The sequence below is a fragment of the Amia ocellicauda genome, assembly GCF_036373705.1.
Source record: "Amia ocellicauda isolate fAmiCal2 chromosome 11 unlocalized genomic scaffold, fAmiCal2.hap1 SUPER_11_unloc_4, whole genome shotgun sequence".
In the NCBI taxonomy this organism is placed as follows: Eukaryota; Metazoa; Chordata; class Actinopteri; order Amiiformes; family Amiidae; genus Amia; species Amia ocellicauda.
Window position 1 is genome coordinate 789665 of NW_027102662.1, and position 7884 is coordinate 797548.

Sequence of the window (7884 nt, forward strand, 5' to 3'; positions counted from 1 at the left end):
AATTATCGAGGGTCCTACCTGCCCGCCTCTTATTATGGGGTTGATACTATGATGTCTCATGAGAGGGAGGAATTCTTTAAATGGTACAATACGGTTAAGGGAGGTGTTTTTGATTACCGAGAAGAGATGGCCGCTTATTGTAAAAATGATGTGGTGATCCTTAAAGAAGCCTGTGTGCGTTTCCGCGCCGAGGTTATCAACACATCGGGTCTCGACCCTTTGCAAAGTGTGACCATAGCGTCTCTCTGCATGAAAATGTATCGGTCCAATTTCTTGCAGAAAATCACTATAGCGGTCACCACTTCTGACAACTATCGTGCTAGACAAAATAACTTTTCGACTGTCTCCATACAGTGGCTGGAATACCTGAGTGCCCGGGATAACATCTTCATCAGACATGCTTTAAATCAAGGGGAAGTAAAAATGGGGCCTTACTACTTAGACGGTTTTAGCGACGTGTCCGGGCGGCGTACCGCTTATGAGTTTGCAGGTTGTATTTACCATGGCTGTCCTCAGTGCTTCGACCCAAACACCTTTAACCCTGTAACACAAAAACTCTGCGGTGATATGTACTATGATTTCCAGGAACGAATTGAAACTTTAAAAAACACCTATGGTTTGAACGTGCTGGTGATTTGGGAACACGAGTGGACGACCCTGAAGCAACAGGATGCGGGGGTACAACGGTTTATGGAAACCTTGGACTTTCCTGAACGTCTAGAGCCCCGGGATGCGTTATTTGGGGGTCGTACCAATGCCCTCTGTTTACATTATGAGGTAAAGGAGGGTGAGAGAGTAGATTACTATGATTTCACCAGTCTGTACCCTTATGTCAACAAGACCAAAATGTACCCGATGGGGCGTCCAACCATTGTTTATCGTGACTTTCTCGAAATCGGACATTACTTTGGTTTGATCAAAGTCACCATGTACCCTCCTCGCGAGCTGTTCTTACCCGTGTTGCCTTACAGGTGTTCGGGAAAATTGATGTTCCCTCTGTGTAGAACGTGTGTGGAAACTGAAAATCAAACTACCTCTTGTCTGCACAGTGATGAAGAGAGAGCGCTGACGGGTGTCTGGTGTAGCATTGAGCTTGACAAGGCGGTGGAGAAAGGTTACAGAGTCGGTAAGGTGTATGAGGTTTGGCATTTTTCTGAAAAACCTGATACTCTTTTTGCTGATTACATTATGACCCATCTGAAAGGGAAACAGGAGGCATCGGGCTATCCCTCATGGTGTGTTGACTCCGCGGCCAAAGAGCAATACGTTCAGCAATATTTTGAAAAGGAAGGGATCCGTCTAGAGCCGGGGAACATAACTGTAAACCCCGCCAAGAGACAAATGTCCAAACTGATTTTAAACAGTCTGTGGGGTAAGTTTGGGGAAAGAAATTACCGTCTAAACACAACCTTGATTAAAACCCCTAAACAGTTTATAGAATTTATGTTTTCCAAACAACATGCAGTATCACACTTTCAATTCTTAAATGACCACGTGGCACAGGTCCAGTGGAGGGCCCCTAAAGATTTCCCCACCAAACAGGGGAACGTTAATGTTTTCATAGCGGTTTTTACCACGGCTTTCGCCCGGCTTGAACTGTACAACTTAATGGATCAGTTGCAGGAACGCACGCTCTATCAAGATACTGACTCTGTAATCTTTGTCACCAGGCCAGGGGATTGGGTCCCTCCCCTCGGGGACTACCTTGGGGAGTTAACGAGTGAACTAGATCCTCAGGACCACATAGTGGAGTTTGTTTCAGGGGGTCCTAAGACTTACGCATACAGAACGGCTGCGGGTAAGACCTGTATGAAAGTTAAGGGTTTCACTCTGAACCACTGTAACATCAAGCTCATTAACATCAAGTCTCTGACGACCCTGGTAGAAAGTTTTTTAACCGAGAAAGACGCGCCTCCTCGTGAGATTATTACAGCCGGAAATCAGATCTATCGCAATAAAAAGGGGTACACGTTGTAAAATAGATCACTAAACAAACGGTTCAGGGTGGTGTACAATAAAAGAGTGTTGAAGACTGATTATACCACTCTGCCTTATGGATATAAGCGGTGGTTTTGATAACAGACTTCAACACCCTTTCTCCTGTATTATAGCCGGTCCCTCCAATTCGGGGAAGAGCTATCTTATAAAGAACATCATAGAAGATGTGGACGCAACCGTGTCCCAAGCTCTTGACAACATAGTGTGGTACTCTTGCTGGCAACCTCTCTACGATGATTTGGCTTCGAAAAAAAATAATCTGAAATTTGTGCAAGGTCTCCCCGCCTCGTTGTGTGACGATGACTTGTTCCCGCCCGGTCAAACTAATCTAGTGATCCTTGATGACCTGATGGAGCAGGCCGGTGACAACAGTGAAGTGGAAAAAGCTTACACAAAGTACACTCATCATAGGAATTTAAGTATTATTTATTTAGTTCAAAATCTATTTTTTCAAGGTAAAAAAAGCCGCACTATTAATTTAAATGCCAATTATATAATTCTTTTTAAAAACCCCAGAGATAAACTACAGGTCACCGTCGTGGCTCGTCAAATGTAACCTAACCAGACCAAGTTCTTTTTGGAGGCATTTGAGGATGCCACCAAAAAACCCTACGGGTACTTGATTGCGGACTTAAAAGCACAAACCCCAGAAGACTTTCGCCTCAGAACAGGTTTGTGCCCGCCCGATTGGCCGGCAGTGTATGTGCTAAAGAAAAGGAAATAAATAAGAATGTCTGTTCGGATTAAAAGAAATCTGCCGCTTTTGCAAATGTTATTTGAGGGGAGCCCGCGCCATAGGAAAGCTGTGCTGGCAGGGGCCCCCTCGGATTTGATCGAGACCCTGTGTGAAATAGCTTTTAACATCTTACGCGGTAATATACCCCTAACCCCTTCTCAACATTCTAAACTCAAAAAACAAAAAGCGGTTATCAAGATCATCGCTAATAAGAAGTATTCTATTAAAAGAAAAAGAAAGAAGATTAATCAAACCGGGGGTTTTATAGGACCGCTGTTGAGCATAGCCGTGCCTTTCCTAACCAGTCTTCTAGCTTCCAGAGTGGGTTAATAATGGAATATGCTCAGAAAATGTTTTTGATCCCTCAGGAGCAGCTTGAGAAACTGAGAAAAAATGTTGTCGGGCCAGAGCCCATTAGACAAACGGCCGAAAACAACCTGAACTCTGAAATGAAAGCTATACAGGCCAGGGCTGATTTAAATCAGTATTCCAAAGCCCAGTTGTATACCAACACTTTACAGCGCTACCTCCGTCTGGTTAGACAGGGTGAAAAAGATCAAAACATTTTAACTTTAACCATGGCCTCTCAAGAAAATGGTTCTGGGGCTGATGCGGGAGGTACGGTTGATAAAGATGTTGCGGTGACCGAACCTGTTGAGAGTTCAGAGGGAGATGTTGTAACGGATGTTTTGAGAAACATGCCGGCCAGAAGCAAAAGACATGCAGAATATATCCTGCACAAAATGGTTCAGAAACCGCGGGTAACGGCTTGGAATGAACAGGGTGAATTTGTTTTTAAAGGACAACTGATCAAAGGTTCACACGTTTGATTTGTTGAAGAGTGTCACTAGCACTAATAAGGTACCCGATAGTCGCCGACCTGTAGGCTGGAATGCTTTCCTACAGGCGATGGCCTGTCTGAACATGCCCCAATCCACAGTTCCTAACCAGGAAACGCTACAAAAAATCCGTCTGTGTAAAGAGGTGGAGCCTGATCTGACTCCGATATCTCATTACTCTGACCGTGCTGAGCGACCATCCTCAGGATCTATCCATCGTTGGGAAGCTAATTAATCTCATGTTTTTATTTGTCTCCCCTGTAAATAATGACCCGACAAACAATTTTTTATTTTATTTTTTTTATTTTCAAATGTTGTACATTTATTTATAACATAACCCCTGCTTTGTATAAGAATTGTATTGAAAAAAAACAATAACTAATGATTCAAAGGCTGTTTTCATTATTTTTTCACCTTAACACGCATGACATCTTTTAAAATCCTCACAAGAACACCCCATCTGTATACATGGCTGGCTAGGGTCGTAAGTCATTGTGTTATAAGGGGGGGTCCACAGTGTACTGACAAACTCTGCCACTTTTTTATCATTTTGGCCTAAATCCTCACTGTACAAGGCCATAATATCGGGGTATGACCTTCCTTTAGATCTATGATATAAGAAAAACACACAGTGTTGACCACAAGTGAAGGTCTGAAGACTTTGTACTTGACGACCGCTGTAAATGGTTTCTTGACAGTTGTTGAGCAGAAAGTTATTGATCTTCCGAGGGAAATGTCTGAAATCCGGGGGGTTTGCATAGGAATCAAAAAATTCACCACGGTGGTCCTCCCTTAGATAAATAGCCAGCCAATGTTCTCCGGGCATGTTTTTAGGGTGTGTGTTGATTATGTACATTGCAGGTAAATTCTTGATCTTAAATTTAGGCAGCTGATCGCAGGCGTTGACCCTTTAAACAGTTTCCGTGAGCCGGCCAGGGCATTCATGATGTGGTTGAGCTCTCTGGTGTTCATTTTAATAATAATCATACAGAACGTTTCTTCTCTGATTCACCTCAATAATGTTGTCAAACACAGCATACACGACCATATTTACAGTGCGTGGTAGAGGCTGCTTGAAACGCATCTCCAAACGCATATTGCCCGTCTTCATCAGTGAAAAATGTTGTCCACACTCTTCGTCAGGGGTCAGGTTGAAACCGTACAGGGTGTAACCGCTGCAGTATTCCCGGCGATCGATCAGCAGAGTTTGATCCTTGAGATGGCGACCCGTAGCCAGTACTAGACTGTAATATTCACGAACCGCATTGCCGTTTTCAAAGTCAGGTTGAAAAGGTCTGGATGGAACCTGCACACCATCGACGTACAACGCTATAAATTCCGCATTATAATCTTTAAAGTTAAAGGGGTTCTTGTTGTAAACCCCGGTAAATGCATCATTAACCACGAGGCCTATAATAACCTGTTTTGGGAGCTGTCCTAGAAACAGATTTTCCTGGTTCATCACCCGTGTCCCTGAGGGGATACTGTGGACTTTCATATAGACTCTTTCGATCGGGTACTCGGCGTTTGCCGTCATTAACGCCTGCGCGTGTCCTAGTTTAACCGCCGGGGAGACGGACACTTTTTTCACAAACAGCGAGGCCGATAATATGGTCAGTTTATATTTTTCAGTATCAGGGGTCATCAGACAAAAAGCACTTTTACTACGGATCATTTTAATTTTAATGTCTACCCCGTTGAGCATGAGTTTTTCTTGGAAAAATATGTCTGCATGGATATGCCCCATTAGCTCAAAGGTCCTCCCTTCTGTTGAAGAGGCCGTTCTTTTTTGCAAACCCTTATTGAGTCCCTCTGGATCCTTGTCGTCCATAGCTTCCGGGATGTCTTTGAAGAAAAGGCCGGGGCTGTACTGTTTGCTTAGGGTCTCCTTACTATAATTAAGTTTACACTCCATCATGGCTCTATAGGGGTAAGTATTGCTGCTTTGACTAATGAGCCGATCTCCCAGGGTCACATCCACCTGTGAAAACATGGTGGCCACCGGGTAATTGATGACCCCAGCGTTGGTCGTCTTCTCGATTGCATCGCCATCCTAATCAGTCACTTTTCAGTTCATTAAAATAAATGTGTTATTCAAATCAATATAATCCTCGCCATTGCCAGCTATAAAAAACTCCAGAGGGGCCGTGTCTGAAATTGCAGAAAGAGGGGGAATCTCTACATATATGATCTTATCTATACTCGTTTGAGTGTATGGAACTGTAAACAGATCCAGTTCTGATTTGACGCATTCTTCCGATAGACTGTGGACAAAAGACATGTTTAAAAGATGTATCCTGAGGCTCTATTTTTCTTTCTTTGAGACTTTCTTTTTGCAGGTTTTTTCTTGTGCTGCTTCCTTCTCCGAGTGTTTCCACAATATGTTGGAGAATGAGAGATTCTTCGTTTTTTGTTAGCCACAGATCATCGTCGCCCTGGTGGACACATGCTGTTTCTTCTTTTACCCCCCCTCCTCGCCATTACCATGAGACCCGAACCCTCCTGATGCTCATGGCTAGCTGCTCGGTACATAACATTGGTGAACACGTCACTAACAATATTTTTAGCCGCTGATTTCAAGTGGGGTCTGGCTATAGCAAAGCCTCTCTTAAGCAGGGGTACGGCCATTCTAAAGAGACCACGAAAGAGTCCTCCTAGACCGGCGCCATACATTGTGGGGGCTCCTACAAAACCGGGCAAGCCGTTCCATCTTGCATCTTGTAATAATCCACATAGGCGCTAGGATCTACATAACCCCTCGAGGTAGCCATTTTAATAATGTACACACTGTTTCAGGGGTCGAAAATGTAGTTTGACATTAACTTTACCGAAGCGGAAGGGTACGTTGATATTCTGATCCGATTTTACTTCGATCGTGATGTTGTCAAAGTGGGTCTTTGAGACTGGTACGTAGTGTGGCTTGTCATAAGTAATTGTGACCATGTCATTGCTTTTACCTTTAATAAGTACATTTCTCAAAAGGGGGACATAACTATCCCCAACCCTCTGGTGGGTTATGATATCCGTATACACATAAAGAGTGTTAAAGCCGCCACACCACTTCTGAGAACCTGCTCTCTGTGTCAGAATAGAACCCTAATATACGCCCCAGTTGGCCGCTGGTTAGAATGCTAATACCTGGTAACACCTTGTACACTCTGTTTTTAATAGGGTTGTAGTATAGCTTGATGTTGGGGGTGCCTTCTGAGAACTGTTTATGCATCTCATCTAATATTTTATCCACATTGTCATAATAACCTCCTTGTATCGTGAATGTCCATTGACTCTTTTTAACATCATCAAAAATGGCGAAGGTGGCATCCTTTTCTTGTAAAACAGCCCAAGTGTAAGGATACTGTATTTCCGCCAACCCCACTTCCCACAACCCCCTTAGATCTATAGATTTTCCAAATTGTACCGTGTAACTGGATATTTCATTTTTAGGGTATATATCGAGAGAGGCGTTACTGGGTAGAGTCACGTAGAAGCCTCCTGATTCCATCTTGAGTATCGAAAGTAATGCCCCCAACACACCCGCGGGCTTGTTGTTATAAGGATTGAATATCGCAAACCTGTTGTTCCGGGACCCAACTATTGAACTTTTCAGGCCATCCAAGCCATTTCACCAACACATATTTTTTCCGGTTCTGGGTTTTTTCAGCTAATATCTTTTCAACTCTGTATACACTGTCTTTACCCACAATAATTTTTTGTAACTCGGCTTCGTAAAACGTTCCTTCTATATCCTCCCCGTCATAGTCTTTTAACCGGTACACGGGGGGGTCTCTAGCCAACTGTTCGGTAACTGTAAAATATTCGTCATAAAATGTTTGTTCATAACCTTTGGCAAAAGTACTCCTTAGCTTTGAAACGCGAACCACATCACCGATGTTGAACTTATAAGTAGTTTTTCCCTTCTTAATAAATGGTCCGTATAATTTTGTATAGACCTGAAAAGAATTACTTTGATCAACATCTATAGACTTCATTTTAATACTGGTGTGATACCCTTGGTTGTAAGCATCAATAAAATCCTGAACTTTATCAAAATACTTGAACGTGTTGACCGCTGTAAAATATCTCCACATTTTGGTCTTTATGGTGCGGTTAAACCTCTCCACTACCGATGCTTTAAGCTCATTTCCGGTGGTGAAATGATGTATTTTGTGTCTCTTCAGTAGATTCTGAAATTCTCTGTTGAGAAACTCTTTTCCTTAATCAGTCTGCAGTTTTTTAGGACATCGACCCTGGGACAATATATCCTCAAAGGCCCTTGTCACCGCCCAACCTGTTTTATTATGTAGAATTCGA